This window comes from Prosopis cineraria, unplaced genomic scaffold (genome assembly GCF_029017545.1).
Source record: "Prosopis cineraria cultivar Desert tree isolate PC_DT_omini unplaced genomic scaffold, ASM2901754v1 PC5, whole genome shotgun sequence".
Classification (NCBI taxonomy): Eukaryota; Viridiplantae; Streptophyta; class Magnoliopsida; order Fabales; family Fabaceae; genus Prosopis; species Prosopis cineraria.
In genome coordinates, this window is record NW_026555336.1 from 28,726,552 (window position 1) to 28,745,045 (window position 18,494).

Below are 18,494 nucleotides of genomic sequence, written 5' to 3' on the forward strand. Positions count from 1 at the left end.
ATTGAAACCAAAACCAACATGGCCCTATATTCATAAAAATTCATATAAAAGGGAGAGGAAGAGGTGTAGGAAGCTTACCTAAAATAAATCTTGCTCTAAATGCTTCCAAATTGGTCCCAAAGTTGTGCCCTAGCAACTATAAATTCTTCCTCAGATGTTCCTCTTGATATTTGTCTTTCTCCTTTTTGAATTCAGACACATTTCGCGTCTGATAAGTGCAAAATTTTGGCCACCTTCTCAAGCTTGGTTGATTCATACACCATCTTAACTCATTTTCAATACTGTTCAAAGATCAAATAACTATATTAGTGTCCTAAAAATACCATTAGTCTAAAAAGCCATGTATTTTGATCAAATTACCCTTCTTAAACACTTAAACATTGGATAGGCTAGTACCCAAGAAGGGTGAATTAGGTGGCAATTAATAATTTTGAAAACTTAAAGAGTGAAAGATTTAAGTGAGAAGGGAAGACATGAAACAAAAAATATTTATCCTGGTTCAGCCCAAACTTAGCCTATGTCCAATCTTCAAGATCACACTTGAGATTTCCAACTACAATCACAAGCTCAATGGGTGCTTGTCACCATGGTACAATTCACAAGACCTAACTTGTCTTGATTCAACAATAATCCTTGCTACAATCCAACAAGTTATTACAAGCACTTAAAAAACTCCTTTTTAAGATTTCAGATGAATAAGAAAACTTTCACAAAAAATTTCTCTTGAAGAGTAGATAGATTACAAAATGAAGGGTTACAAACTTGTGAGAGCTTTTCCAAAAACTTTATCAAGAATGATAAATGATTACTAAATGTTTAAGTATAATTTGAAAGCTTTTTGAATGCTCAGATAGATAAAAGTTCATTCAAAGATCAAAAGTTCTGTTCTAGGCTTGAATTATATCGCATATATTGTTTTGGCAGTTGACAAATTGTTAGAACAATGTTACTAGCCATTGGTGACATTTTTTGCATGCAAGCTTACATATCACGTGTGAAATGGCTTGTATCAAAGATTTAGATATGCATATGTGACAATTCAAGCGTGAACCTTAAGGTGTCTGAAGCATGTTTTGGAGTATATGAATATGCAACCTATCTATATGATAAAAGTTATGTGCAACCCTCATACTCTCACATGTGGTTTGGTTGGTAGAAAGCCAAAACCAATTTTGTGTGATAAACCTCATGTGTAACCCTTTTGTACTCATGCATGATTTGGCTGACAAAATGCTAAGGCCAAATCTGTATGACAGAACTTGCGTGGAACTAATATGCTCTTACGTATGGTTTAACTGGCAGAATGCTAAAGCCAATTCTTTATAACGAAACATGGAAGCCACATACTATCACATATAAAATGGCTTGAACTAAACCCAACCTATTCAAAAAGACATATCACCTGTGGAACACAACAACATGAAATGGCAAGTTGTAAAACTTAAACCATTTTGGGATATATATCATAAATGGAACCATTATGCACTCAATAAATTTTTTACATGATCAAGATATATGGAATAAAGAGTGATAGATCATATAAGGTACAGTTTTAAATTAGGCTTGGGATGACTTAGACTCAATTTGGCAAGATGTGTTTTAAAGGACTAATGACAAATCATGCATAGTTACCTCTACTCTCACACGTGAAATGGCTTATGATAGAATGCAATAAAACACAACTTGATAATTTAGGTGAGCATGCCTAAGGGTTGCTTGTGTGATTTAGAACACAAAAGCAATTTCAAGGCATCACACAAACACAAGTGATAAATCACACATGCATAACTCTTTGTTTCAAGTGTGAAACATTAGCTAGTATGCCTAACATGACAAATCTCATGTATGACCATACTAAATCATGCGTGATTCTTTAGTTAGTGAAAAGTTCAACTTCTATGAATCACTGCAAGCTAAAATGACATAACTTGCAAGCTTAAATGTAATAAGATGAGTCTTAATATGAATAATTGAGACTTATAAGCTAAAGATGATGCATTTATTTTAATGATAATGAAATGTAATTAAGTTCTCAAAGTTTTCACATTGAATCTAAGAGAATTAAATAACTTATCCTATAAACCTTAATCTTCTCTTTATTCTTTATGTTCTTGAGGTTTTGTCCTCATTCATGATTCTTTATTTCTCTATACACATAACAAATACCTCTTTTCTTGGTTTTTTTTTATCATCAAAATACATGATCCAACATTAAAGTCTTAAGTTAAAAACTTAGGATGTTACAACATTGCTCTTAATCTCCTAATTCCTACTTAGGGTTCATCTAAACACTACTTAAAAACTTCAAGTCACTATATAATCTATAAACATAGACTTAAAGGCTTGATTTAACTCCCTAAGGCCTTAACTAAGGTAAAGGGTTCGGTCACAATCGAAGAAAAATTGAAATCAAGTCCTAGATTACCCTAAACATATAAAAATTCACATAAACGATAGAGAGAGATGTAGGAAGCTTACCTAAAAATGAATCTTGCCCAAAATGCTTCCAAATAGCTCTTAATGTCAAGCCTTAGTAGCCATGAACTATCCACCATCACCCTCTTGCATTCCTCTTTCCCTCTTCTATTTTTATGTCCGGTTTGCGATTTTGATATGTGCAGATTTTTGCACATCTACCATGGCAAATGGTAGAGAGGCTTAGACATAATTTTGGGCTCTCTCTATGCTATGGTCTACTCGAACTATGATCCAGCTCTCTTCTAAGGATCTCTAATGATCTAATAACTACATTAGTCTTCTAAAACATCATTAATTTAAAAATTAACTTAAATTTACCAAATTACCCTTCTAAACACTTGAAATCTCAAGATTTGAAATTTAGGATGTTATAGGATTGGCCCCTTTTCCTTTTTTTTGTTCATATTTTGGCTTTCATAACTGGAGGCGTAGATGATAAAGCTATGGCCTTTTCCATCAATTCTTGTAACATCCTTAATTTTTGACTTTGAATTTTTGTACTTAAAAGGGTAAATTAGTGAAATAAAGTGATTCATAAATTAATGATATTTTATACCACTAATGAGGTGTTAAACCTTTGGGTAGCTTTGAAAATGAGTTTGGATGGAGTTCAAGTCAACTGGGCTTAAGAGGGTAGCCAAAAATGGCATATGGATGAGAGAGACGAAGGAGACTAAGCTTGTGGCTGCTAGGGCTTCCCTTTGTAGACAATTTAGAGACATTTTAGTCTTGCTACATATTTGAGCAATCTTCCTGTCCCTCTCCATTTCCCTTTATGTAACTTTTTAGTAGTTTTGGTTAGAGTAGGGGTTGATTTTAATTTTCTTTTAAGTTTAGACCAAACCTATTAGTGTAGTTAGGGCCTTGTAGAGTTAAATAAAGATTCTAAACCAAGGTTGAATAATTTTATAGTGATTTGAGATTTTTTATTAGGGCTACCCTTAATGAAAATTGGAAGATTAGGAGTAATAAAGGTGATGAATTGATGTCACCTAGGTGTTTGGGTGTTAAATAGAATTAATGTGAGGTAATAGTCTTAAAGAGAAGATTTGGGTATAGCAGATACCTAAAATTAGGTGAAAGGGAGTTTAATTAGAGTTATAATTAATGACTAGTGTTTAATCTTGTAGATTAAATATTGACCGAGCTCTATTAAGGTAGTAGATAGTAGACTATTGTAGAGTTGGTAATTTGTCATGGTAACCCTTTTTGTGACAAAAGGTTTAAGGTAATCAGATAATGTGATCATTTTACTTTTATATTTGAATGTCTGAGGTTTGAGAAAGTGTATATGTCTATATATATTTTATTATGAAAATTGTGATTTATATTTGCATGGTTAATATTTTAGAAATTTGTGTGATGTGTGTTAGATACGGCAATACACCCAAGGGGGTGAATTGGGTCTTTATGAAATTTTTTGGTTCTTTTGAAACTTTTTAGCAAAACTATGTTCAAAGAAGAGTTTAGGAAAATTTGAGTTCTAAACTTTGTGTGTAAGAATGCTAAAGTAATTTTTACAAGCTCAATGTGCAAGAATGTTTAGAAACAATCTCTAAGTATAAGTTTGAATGAATGCATGTAAATATGTTAAATTATATTTTGGATACTAAAATACAGCATAAATAAAGATTGTTGAAAATATAAAGAGTTAAAGAAAAAGAGAGTGCAAACTATGATTTATTCTGGTTCAGTTTCACTACTTGAGCCTTCATCTACTCTCCAAGAAACTACTTGAGATTTCGTTATTATAACACAAGCTTAATTAGGTGCTTGCCACCACAATACAATCACAAGTTTAATTTAGGAACTTGTGAGCCTTTATAGCAACTCACTTTACAAGTAAGCTTCTTTTTCCAAGAGAACAACCTCTCTTGAATACAAAAAAAATTCTCTCCATCACCTTTACAATGATTTAGAATATGTAGATCACTCGGTTCAAACTATCTCTTAGAGTAATAATGAGTATAATGAAGCTTTAATACTCAAATGATGAAGATATAGATGATATTGGCTCAAGAGCAATGATTTTTTATATAATAGGAGTAATATGAACGAGTTTCATAGTTTCATAATTTTTGGGCTTAATCTCCTCTTAAGTGTTTGACATAATAGCTTGTGACATTACGCTTAGCTTAAGTTTTGATGATGACAAATATAAATGAGTTAACTAGACTTATGCCTAATTGTTTTCATATATATAGTAGTTAAATATGACCATGAAAAATGTACTTTAAAGTATTTTAACTCATGTTGTTCCATAATACATGAGATTTAAAAAAATAATTTGTGTACATCAAAGTTATTTTATACTATCATATTTTTTCTTATCTTAAATTGATTCTATATCCTAAAGTGTTCATAGTATTATCTTTCACAACTTGGATATATGCATCCTGATACTTGGACTAACCATTTTATTCATGATATATCATTTAAGATTGTCCAAAGTGAATATGAGAGTAAGCATGAAGAGAAACAAAGTTGAAGTCAGCATTTGCATTTCATACTTATGATTGAAGAACATAATGATAAAGAAAATGAGGATCCAATAAGAGCTCAAGAAAATTGAAGTCTTTTCATATAAGCTTGGATGCATCTTGAAAGCCTTAGACTTGATAGGTATAATATCATTAGACTAGAATTCTTTATGTGAAACTCATTGATTTAGATATGAAGTACTGGCTCAAGATAATTTAAATCAAAACATGCATTTAGTTATTAAAAGAAAGAATGAGATATAGTTTTCTATAATCATAGTTTTCATCTTTAATCACATATGTTTCAAAAAGTTTGAAATGTTTTGATCATTAACTCCATAATATTTTCAAATTTATTCTATTTACTCAAAATAGAGTTAATTTAAAAAATTGATGAACATTTGAAGTCTAAACCTTGAAAAGGAACTTGTGCAAAAAATCTGTATCATGTTTCTTATCATATCTCTCACTAAAAAGATCATTTTAATGTGAAATATTTCTTATTTGAAAATAGACTCAACATATTTTTAATGATAGTTTATTTATTCAAAATGGAGTTCTGTTAAGAAAGACATGAACTTTAGAAGTTGAGTGTTGAGATATTGATTTTGCACAGCATTCAGTCTTGACCTTCATCTACTATTTTAATCATATCTCCAAATATACTTAATTGTAATGAACTTATTGTAAGGGGTAGAGATACTATTACAAATGGAGTTATTATGGTGTTTGTATGTTTTAATGGCTAAGAGGTTGTTATATGTAAATTGTTGCCACTCCTTAATCTGTATGAGATTGGGGTTTTATATATTATGTTTGGAATGTGTGTGATGTTGTATAGATCTTCAATTAGGTGTGTTGTGGTTCAAGTAAGTTATTTCAAGTGGTCCCAGGGTTATTGACACTTGGTTGGTGGGTTTGGACACCCTTGAGTTTGTTTTAAGGGGAAAGAAAAGGATACTTTTGTGTTTGGGTGTCTAACTCTTAAATGATAAAGTGTTTGGTTATGAAACTGGTGCTAATAACTAAGTGGCTTAAAGAGCTATGTGTGAACACTTGAATTTCTCAAATCAGACATTGAATGAACAAATGATGAGCTTTAAAAGTTAGTCTCAGAGTGTTGTCGTGATAGCAGGGGTGCACCGCAACATATTACACAATGAGGGAATTGATTCCTCCGTGCCATCTACCATGGCAAATGACACACAAGCTGTAGTGAATGGTGTAATTTAGGAAGTGCCTAAATTACTCTCTTTTGATCATTGTATGGATTAATTTACATTTTCATGCTTTCATTACTTCTTTTATGTGTTTTAAATTTTAGTTTGAGCTCAAATATCATTTTAAAGGTTTTCTTAAGATCCTAAATTTTAAACTAGTTTTTCTCAACATTTGTGTTATGATAACCTAATATAAGAAATTAACTTAATCCTTCTTATCCTAATGGTGTTGTGTGCTATGCCCTAGTAATGTCAAGGCAAGTATTAGACCTCTTCTTCTCTTTTACTCTTTTTTCAATCATCATTACCCTTTGTAGGACTTGTGTTCTTAGTTCTTGCCATAATCTAACACACAGAGCACTTCTTTGGTTTCTCAATAGCTATGGCTTATATCAAGGATTTGAGATGGTTTATAGAGGATTAAAGAAAAAGAGAATGGTTTGAGGATTATGCGTGATGATTTTTTAGTGTGGGAGAGGAGAAATTTTAATTAGAAAGTGGTTTCAAAATAAGAAAGTGAGTAATGAATAGAAATATGACCATTTAGTGTACGTGAGAATTAGATAAAGAGCCATGCAAGCAATATATATAATCACTAACACATGCATGTTTTACCTCAAATACATGATTGAATCAGCTTAATCCTCTCTAGAACTTGATTCACATGTGTTTTCATGCTAATTCATGCTTGTAATAAGTATACAAGCAATCGCACATGAAAAGCAATGCTAAAATATGCTTACATGTAATCTCGATTAGGAAAGTTTAAAATTAGTACAAAATGCAAGTTTTCAGATACTTACTTCATTCATGCTTGAATGAGATGGGGTGCATACTTGAATGAGCTCTTGTATAGTAAAGTTGCCTTTCTATCCTCTTGATTATGCTTGTGCTCCTTAAAATGAATTCTTGAATTAGTCAAGCACTCTATAGATTTTAATTCTCACTTAATCTTCTTCTAATGCTCATGTGAATTAGATTTTCCACTCCAAGGCAAGTATGAAATTTGCATACTTTACAACCTCCACACACTCAAATAAAATTTTAGAACCTTCTAAATCTTTTGACTTCTAGGTCATACTTGTGTATGCCCTTATTCTCCAAAGTTTAAGTTTGTAATATATAAAATGTTAAATCATGATAACATAAAGTTAAAGAGTTAGAGATACAATACAACTCATTAAGATTTATCATTCCTAATTCTCTTCTTACGATGGTGAATTCTTCTTCATCTAAAGGCTTGATGAAGATATTAGCCAATTGCCTATTGTTAGGCATAAATTTTAGTACAATGTCCTTCTTTTATGCATGATCTCTAAGAAAATGATACCTTAGATCAATATGCTTAGTCCTTGAGTATTTTATTGGATTTTTAGCAAGCTTGATGATGCTTATGTTGTCACATCTAATTGTGACTTCTTTGAGATGTACCTTAAGTCCTCCAATTTTTGTTTGAGCCATAACACTTGAGCATAATAGCTTCTAGTGGCCAAGTGCTTTTTCTCACATGATGAGAGTAAGACCTTATTATGCTTCTTGCTAAACCATGAGATGAGAGCTTCCAAAGAAATGGCATGTTTCACTTCTTCTCTTTCTGTTAATCTTGTACCTAGCATCGTCAATATATGAGGTGGTAATAAGTTTAGATTTACGTTCTTTGGGAAGTCAAAGTCCCAGCTTTGTTTTCCATTTAAGTACTTGAAGATCCTCTAATGGGATTCTTTTAGATTAGCTTGAAACCTTACACATATACAAACACTAAACATAATTTTAGGTCTGCTACCAATGAGGTATATCAAGGAGCCAATCATTTATTTGAACTTTCCTTGACTAACCTTCTTGCCTATCTTATCTTTATCCATTTTTATGGATAAGCTCATTAGATTCTTGTTGGGATTTGAGTTTCTAAACCTAAATTTCTTCAACAGCTCTTTTATATTTGCTTTGGTGAATGAAAATTCCATCTTTCATTTGCTTAATTTGAATCCAAAGGACTAAGTTAAGTTTACCCATCATAAGAACTTTTTGAATTCTCCTTCTTTTTATCATAAGAACTTTTTCTAGTTAGTTTTCGTGCTTGCAAGCTATCTGATGCTTGCAATAATTAGCATGGTTTTGTAGTGTTATTCCTTAGAATTCTTATCCTTGCGTGTATCTATCCTTATCCATATAGTTTCTAGTCTTGTTCCAAGGTGAATTTTTTGGATACTCAAACATATGAACATTTCTTCTGAACCATGCCTGTTTTAGGCTTTGATGGTGCCTCACCACTTCCAAACATCTAATCCTCATGTATATAACTTCTGATTCATGTGAGTATGAAATAATCTATAGGATTTTTCTCCTTATTGAATTTAAGTCTTTAAAAGTTCACAAGCATATCTTGTAAAGACATGAACTATATAGTACTTATCTTTATTAAGTTCCATAAGGTTAGCTAATGCAAAGCATGATTTTCACAATATGTTTTGTGAGCTTCCCTAAGAATGAGAAAAATTGTCATTTCTTTCCATTCATTTCCTAAAACATGTTGTTTATGTATAAAAATTATTAATATGATTTTTTAAATTGTATGTAAAATCATTAGCTTTCTTAAAAACATGATCTATCTATTGAATGAAATAGGAGAAAAATACTTATTAATTGAGTATAGCTTGCAATTTCTTTTTCTTTAGCTCATCACATTCACTTATTAGATTTTTTGAATTTGTCTTTGTTGAATGTGATTTTTCTTTTGATGATATCTGAAGATTATGATAGCAAAGGTGTCATTCTTTGTAGCTCATCATCATCTAGAAGTTTTGATCTTTTAAGGGAGTCTTTAATAGTTTGATTAATCTTTTCATGACATACCCTTAAATGATAGCTTCCAACATTCCTTGATACTCCTTTGACTAGCTTCTGTTGTTAGTCATATCACTTTTATGGCTAAAGCTTCTTTCCATACTTGTGTACCATCTTCAAGACTTGATATAATGTATGGAACTTTTGTATCAAGTCTTTTTATGTAATAACATACTAAATTTTTCTTTTATCTTGGTATGCAATTTTACTTAGATCTACACAAAGTTGGTTTGTAAGAAATAATGCTAGTATGCAATAGTATACTGACTCATATTTAAAGTGGGTTTTTATGCATAAAATAGTTATTCTTTTCAAAATCATATATGCATGGGAGGTTATGCAAAACATATACAGGGATAATAAATAGTAGAATTTTAAACTTAGGTTGAAAATTTATGCATCAAGTTTACCTTTTTTGAAAATTTATGCATCAAGTTTTCCTTTTCTCACTTAGTGTTAAGTTTAACTTCTTGCTTTGGGTAGATGTTGGAAATCTCTTGTGGCATATAGGTTTATATTTTTCTTTAATTGAGAGATTCTTTTGTTTCTCCTATTCTCCTATTCTTGTTAGGTGAGAAGCTTCTCTTCTGTATGATTCTTTCCTTTTCTAATGTCAAGGCTTTGTCATTGTTGCATGTTGTTGCTTGAAGTTTCTTTGCCCTAGTGCAGGCTGTGTGTATTGTTTCTTATAAAGTTGAGCAACATCTGCACATGAACTTCTTTGGATGAAAGGTTTTTTAGCTCTTATACATGAGAAGTAGTTGCTTCTTAGTTTAACATCCCTTTCATATGCATAAATGAAGTTCTACAGGTTTCCTTTGGTGCTAATTTCATCTTGAGTCTATAATGGTTAGAAGTGTACTTCATTTGTCCTTCAGGACATATTGAGTGGCATTTCTCTTGTATATATTTCTTTTATGATAACAGTCATGATAAATATGACCACTTGTACCATAGTAACAACAAATTACAAGATGATGTAATTACATTTGTTATTACGAAAGTTTCCTTTAGAAAATTTATTTTTCTAAAATTCTTCTTTTCAAATTTCCTATTATTCCTATTAGAAAATCCTAAGTTCAAGTATTTTCTTCTTTTAATTATAGGATTAGTTTTAGGTTTGAAAACAGTTATATGATTTGTTTCACAATCATGAATCCATAAGTAGTAGCAGTGAATTACCTTATTAGAGTCATCTTGCTTATTTAATTTAGTAATATCTTGTCTGCTTATTTAATCTCGTTGACTTATTAAGCTATTGATGAAATCAAATTCTTGCTCTTTCTCAATAGTGAGAGTACTTATGTTGCTCTCAATGTCATTAGTGTATTGATATAGCATTTCGAGTTTACCATAGATTTCCTCTATACTAATGCAATGCTTTATCTCTACAAAATCATATTCGAGTAAAGCACTATGCAATATGTTGATAGCTATAACGTTTAAAGAAGCATCTTATAAGGCTTGGTTAAGTTTCTCTTATAGATATTTCTTCTTTTCTCTTTTAGTTAAGTTTCTCTAAGGTTTTATTTTGAAACTAGCTTAAAAAAATCCTATAAGTTAAGGTTAATAGATTTGATAAAAGTTTCATTATAATCTCCAAAAATCAAAATGTTTTCCAAAACAGGTGTGGAGATAAAATATCAAAATCTTCACGAATACAACCCAATGTTGCCATATTCGCTTGAGATTGCTAAGTCCTTTCAACAAGTAACTTATTCTAATACCAAATATAAGATCAGACAATTACACCCAAAGAAGGGTGAATTGGGTGTTTAGAAGATTCTTGACTAAATAGAAAATTCACAATTTTATGCTCAAACAAAGGAGCAACTTCAAGTTTATTAAAACCAAAACAATAAACTTTAAAACCTTAAGTTGCAAGTAGATTGTAAAATACTTTATAAGAGGTGTAAATTAAATTTTCAAAGATATTGAATAATGAAGTTGAAATCTAAAACACGAATTTGAAAGCCTTTGGTATGATAAAATAGGCAAAGAGGATAAAAATCAATTTATCAAATAAAATTCTAAACATAAATTAAAATAGACTTAGCAAACCCAAGCACTAAGAGAGAAAGAATAAAATAGGTTGAATGTAAAAAGAGTGAGGACAGAGGTATTGCATAAGAGATTTGTCTTAGTTCAGCTAATTCAACCATGTGTTTTGATGATTACAAAATTAAGAGAAATGGCTTTGTTACTTGTGTATATTAATATTTATAATCTAAGTGACAAAACCTTCAAGAGCATGAAGGATAACAGAAGACTTAAACTTAATAAATTTATTTATGTTCTCATTCTCTTATATATCAATGTAAAGACTATTTAGAGCAAAACTACAGTTTGAATGGTAAGAATGCATTATATTAGAACATGTCATAAGCTTATATGTCATAAAACTTCATTGTCAAACACTTAGCTGAGAATTCATTTAAGCTTTAGAGTCTAATTCATGCTTGTTCTAGATAGAGCACATGCATGAATCAACCATCCTTAATTTATCATAGGACTTAGTAGATCTAATTCGAGTTTGAGTTCGAACTAATACTAGCTTGAATTAGCATCCAAAAGTCTTGCTAGGCAGTATTAGCCAATTCATGCTTGTCTTGGTTTAGACACACATGTATTTGAACTTTTAGTGCAAGTAAGTATTTTGAGTCCAGCAATAACTTGCTTGTCTTAAGATTAAACATATGCTTGAATTAGCCATTACTCAAGGCTATGCTTTTATGACCTAACTCTCACTTGGGTTAGATATTATACATGCTTGAATTTATCCCGATGCATCAGCTTGAAATGTGCCATAGTCTAATACACGAGTGTTGCCTTGATGATTCATGCTTGAATAGGTTTCAACATTTAGATTTTTTCAAGCCTAACTTAAAGAGCTTTTAATTTGAACAAGTCAATTCAAGCTTGTTTCAGCAATCATACAAGAGCTTTTTTACCTTACAAAGAGTCCATTCAAATACATGATTAAATTAGTAAGTACCCATGCATGTTTGAGCTCATAGTAGAAGCAAGAAGCTTCTAACCTCTAATACACACTTGAACTATATAGCCTTCATGCTTAAAGTAACTAGAAGTAAACCAAGCATTTATGATTTAGGCCAATCCATGTATGTCCCCTTGTTAATGCACATCTTAATCAAGCTTTGACAAGCATTTATGCTGTTGGAAGAAAAGTTTTTTTTTTTATGATTTTCTTACTTTTACTGTGAGCTCAAATGTGCATGGGTGCACTCTGATACAAGAATATAATGGATTTGTACTCTTTAAAAGGTAAAATATGCAAGTATGACTACTGAAATAAGTTTGAGTTGGCTTGCTCAAGTTCAAGGCCCTCTAAGTCAAGCTTGATAGTTATAAGGCATGAACCTCATTCAATAGTGATCATTAAGGTGACACGTAGATTATACTACAACTTAAGAAGACATACTAAGACTAATTTAAGTGTATATAACATCTAACTCAAGTATGAATTAGACCATAAAAGAAAATCATAAGGGAAAAACTAGTTAAAGCATATGTTCAACCTAACATAAGTGAGTTCTAGCTAAGCTTAGAACACGCATGTCAATTCCAAAATAAGCAAGAATTAGCTTACAGTGTCTAACAAGGCTTCTGGAAGCTAACTCAAGCGAGTGTTAATTCTAACTCAAGCTTGAATTAGATCTACTAAATCATATGATGCATTAAGAATGGTAGATTCACATGTGTGCTTTGTCCAAAATAAGCGTGAATTAGACAATGAAGCTTAAATGTATTTTAAGTGTTTGACAATAAAATTTTAGGACATGTGATCTATGACAAGTTCTAAAAAACAATATTATTACTATGCAAAGAGTGATTTTTCTCCCAAATAGTTTTCACATTAAATCTAAGAGAAGATAAAACAAATAAATCTATTAATGCTAGGTTTTCTCTTATTTTTCATGCTTTTGAGATTGTCACTTAGACTTGTAATCATTGATTTGTGTAAGTAACAAATCCCTTTCTCTTAGTTTTATGGTCATCAAAATATAAGGTTCAAAACTTATAATAGCTCCTTTAACACATGGAGAGGCTCCTCTTCTCATAAGTTTATTACCATGTTTCATGCAAGGTTTTCAATTTTTTTCTCACTATCTTCATGAACAAGATTCTAACAAGTTTATTGCCATGTTTCATGTGAGGTTTTCAATTTTTTCCTCACTATCTTCATGAACAAGATTCTAACAAGTTTAAAGGAGTGAAGTGAAAGAGGAATTGACCACCATCGTTGGGGTAGGAAGAATAGATAGATAGAAGAAGAAGAAGAAGAAGAGGATGAGGGTTAATGAATGAGATATAGTTTTAGAGGAGGAAGATAAAGAAGAAGGATGAGGGTCATGGATGGCATTTGGGTTTGGAGGAGCGAAAAGTATCACATGTGGATGCTAATGTAAGAAGCCAATAAGGCAGTTAACGATCAAATTGTTTAACTTAAACATGATCAAACCTTTAGGTCAAGGTGACATTGTACCAAATTAGAAAACATTAGGGTGACATTGTGCCAAAAAAACTTGATGACATGAGGTGCACTTGCGTGGAAACTTCAAGAGCATATTTATGCCTTAACCATTTTTCTTTTCATGATATAAGCTTTTTATTTTTCTAAATCTTATAATGAGTTTTGTTTTATAATTTAGATGAGATGACTCCTGTTCTTAACTTCTTCATAGTCTTGAAAGGACTTTCTTAATGCCTTATCCTTCCAAATATGGTAAGACTATAGTTTTTAACTAATTTCTAATTTGAGAATTGAGACAATCATAATGGCCTTTGTCTTACTCCAATTTTCTTCAATACACTTTATTACTTGGATTTTAATTTTAGCCCTACACATATGTGGAGTTATCTCTTTGTTTCTCCAATTATTCAAATTAACTGAATCTAGTAATGGACCTAGAAAAATTTATTTGTGGGGGCAACATTTATACCAAATATAAATATTAATATTTTTAAAGAAAATATAATTTTAAATATTAATTAAAATAATATACAAATAAATTATATGAGAAGTTTAACAACATAGAGTTAAGGTGTATTTTTATTCCTAAACTATTCACAAAATAGCAGTGAATAGTTTAAGATGCTAGGTGTTCCTTCACAAATAGTTTAGAAGCAAAAATGTACCTTAATCCAAAAATATATATTAATTTCATTTACATCATTAATGTGTTCTTATAAAAAAAGAATAACCAATATTTTTAAATATATATGCTTGATAATTTTAAAGAGAGTGTAGAACAATTGATCTTTTGTGGGGGGCTAATTGCAATTTTAAGGGGGCCAAGTGTAATTTTAATTTGAAAATATGTGAAATTTTGCCAATTTGGCCTTACTTTGCTTGACATGGGTACATACGTTAGATCCCAAAACTTGATATTAGGGAGTCTACTTAGTATAGCACTTTCCCAACCTCTTTCTAAAAAAATAATAATTATTCCTCTTTTAATTTAGCTCATTTGAAGCATCAGTACTTCAGCTAAAAAGTGATTATTATATGAGTTTTATTCATGGTTATTCATATATCTTCTCACCTTTTTTCTTGTTGGAAAAGTTCCCTCAATATTAACTGTAAAAATTTATATTTATAATATACTTTTACAATATAAGTATCATTTCACCAGGATTATTTCACTTTTATTTAAATTTGGCTCATATTTGATTCGAATCAACAACTATTTTGTTGGTTCAATTTTCAAATCACTTTCATGATTCACCTTTATCCTTAAAAGGGTGAACGGTGCATACCGGTAATGCTATACATAACAGCAACATCTTGGAGAACATTCCACAAACGGGACAACAAATATCAGAGTAGCCTCCACATCCTCCTAACATTTAGAAGAATTGAAGGAGTTGATGCTAGAGATAAAGAAGAAGGTTGATTAACATGATATTTCTTTCAAGGTGGGATAGGGGGAAAGTAACAAGAGTGTGAGCGATCATGATTGGGGAAATGACCAGGAGGATGAGGTGTGAGACGAAAGGATGTATGATGAAGACATGAGATAACTAAAATGACTAAAAAAACCAAACTTCAATGTATGATGAAGACATGAGATGACTAAAAGGACTAAAAGGACCAAACTTCATCTTCAAGTTAGAGTAGACAGAGGACCGAGCTTTCAGGCCACTTGGTTCAATCAACAACTTCAAACCCATTTAAGCTTTTGGTATATATGTCATCATCTCTATTAACTTCTCTTCTCTACTCCACATATTCTCTACCTTTGTAGTTTATGTCTATGAGTGTGCGTGACAAAGTGAGAGAGAGATCATCAGAAATCACAATATTAATTAGCTTATTACCTTCTTTAATCTATCCATCTTTTTGAAAACTATGTGGATAATGTTATAGGATGTGAGATATTACATGGATAAAAGCTCTATTTACTATTGACAATATATCTATTATATTCTATATACATATGAAAAGTATATTTTTAATTGTTTATTACCATTATTAATGTCTTGATCATCAACTTACAGTAACATCATTTTTCTTATTTCACTTTGTGTTTTCAAAATTTGATATATCATCTTGCAATGCATAGAGCAGATCAACATATGATTTGGAAGATAATAATTAAGTTCTAAAAACTTTTAGGTGGTATTATATCAAAGAAATTTTTTTAAGATATTAATTTTATTATTATTCTTTAAAATGATTGGCGATATTAATGTTTGTATAATTAAGAGGTTTGAATTTTAATTTATTCTATAATAAATTCTTAAATGAATAGCTTAATAATGAAAATTTTGTAATCATTTATTAGTTGATGATGTATTTTCTTTGATTGGGATAATATATACTATACTGATTAACAAGGTTGATTTGAGTAGAATGATTTTCTTCCCTTCAATAGATATGCACATTTGACAACATACAACTCATTTGCAAATCAAAGAGAATGGCCAAAAACAAACATAACCCTAAATATTACAAAGCTTCCAAGAGTTACCTTCTTAAACTTCATATAATTATCTTTATTTTTTAATATAATTGAATGTGAAGCCTAAGAACTTATTATTAATGTAGTTTAGACATTTTAAAGTTTGTTGCATGTTATTATTGATTGTAACTAAAATACTTTTTTTTTGTAGAAGATTGTTATATGGATTTATTATGATTAACTTTTAATTTTTTGTGATAAATTTTATACAACTATAAGTACTTTTATTGTCTTAATTAAGTTTATCAATTGTTGACACTCATAGAGGAAAAAGTGAAAAAACAAAGAGATGTACTAGACTACTAGGATCAATCTCTTAGTCTTATGGACTAAATTTGGTCTTATTTAACTTTAGATTACCCCTAGAAAGGACCACACTACAAATTACCTAATGTAGTCCATTCTATAAAAGAGACTAACAAACTTCGAGTTAATCTTAAGTTCTCTCCTATTATTCTTTTGTGTAGCTCAATTTCCAATTTGTATTTAATATTAAAAACATTAAAATTTTGAAACACATATTAGATGGTTTTGAAAACAACCATCCAATGTATGCCTATATATTAAACTATTATTTTTAGAACCATCTAATATGCTTCCTTGCCTCTATTTACTAGATGGTTGTACATATAACCATCCAATCATAGGTATCATAGATGAGTTATTTTACAGTAGTGAAGTTGGTTACTAGGACTCTATCTAACCTTGTGGTTACACTTTTGCAAGTGAAAGTGTTAGAAGGTAGAAGGGAGAAGGCAATCAAGACAAGGAGTAGACCAGTGCCTTGATTTCTGTATATGCTCTTATTGACTTTTGAGATATGTGTAATCATGAATATATATACATTTGAACATTGCTAACTAGGATCATATATTTATCTTTGGTGTACTTGCATTATTAATGTGATTTTGTAATGTTGTAATTTAGCTGGGATTGTGTATTTCATTATGTAATTGTAATGTTTGGTCAAATTACTTATGTAAGTGCATGATTAGCTACATAAATATATTGAATTGATAGTATGATTGATTTGATAGCCAACTGTTATATTATGAAATATGCCCCCTCTATGATTGGTATTGGAATTTTGTATGGTTAATTTATGTCTAGATTTTGTTATTGACTATATGATTGTTCTATTAAGTGAATATTAGTCCATTAAACATGCTTTAAGCCTCAATTGAGGCTAATGACATTTGGTTTGAATTCGAGGCATTTGTATGTTAAAATTTTTGTGAAAAGGGGCAGTTTTGAATCTGGATATTCAGCTTTTAAATTGTATATTTTTAGGATGAAATCAATACCATTAGCTAGATAAGTGAGTAAGTTATGTGCAATCACTTAAATCACCCTAATTGGACATTTGATGGAGAAACGATGCATATTGAAAATTTACCTTGACATGCTATCATAATCTGCAAAATGCTATATGGTGCATGGTGTCCACGTTGCAACAAGAAGCGTGACTCTTTGTGTTTATGCCATAGTGGATGGACCCTATTTGAAAAAATTTTAGTTTTTCCCTAATCTCAATAATTTTTTTTCTTACTTAATCCCATGCCTCCAATGTATTTTAAACTTTGATTTTTATCACATGTTAAGCTCAATCAATATTTTAAAAAAAGATTTTTATTGAGATCCTAACTTTAAGTGATTTAAAAATAAATTAGTTAATTTTTTTCTATCATGGTAAATTATCATAGTTAACTTCCAATTGCCATAATTGTGTGTTGTGTGTGTTGTGTTAGATCCCAACTTTAAATTATTTATAAATAAATTAGTTAATTCTTTTCTACTATGGTAAATTATTAGAGTTAGTTAATTCCTAATTGCCATGATTGTGTGTTATGTATGTTGTGTTCTAATAATGTCAAGACAGACATTACCCCAATTTTTTGAATTATCTCAAATTAGACTAGAAGCCAATTGTAGGTCTAACCGGTTGAACTAATTTATCACGACCCAAAAGTTGAGTTGTGATTGGTACATAGGTTAAGCTAATTCAATTTCACTTAGCCTAGCAAGCCTTTAACTCATTACATCTCTTGCACAAAATATCTCCCAACAATAAAAATCAAATGGGAAAACAATATTTGCATGAAACCATAACTATTCATTTGACATTACACCTTGACTCTAATACCACCATAGTAGTCACAATATCATGGAATCTCATAAGACTATTCAACTATTTGCAATCTACTCCATTTGTCTAAAGATAGCTAATCATAAAGCACTTTCGCAGTTGCCTTAGTTGAAAAAAATCAAGAGAGGAGTGAGTCTGTTACCAACTTAATGAGGGTATAAATAACAAAGTGCACAGAAGGGAAGCAAAGGCATACAAGAGTTTTTCATGATTGATTCTCAATGATGAAATAAATGTAATCATAGTGCTCAAAATATCAAATATTAGCTTTCACAAATTCTTTATATCCTAGAGAAATAATATTTCAAAGTTTTACTGATAAATCAGACAATCATGCAAC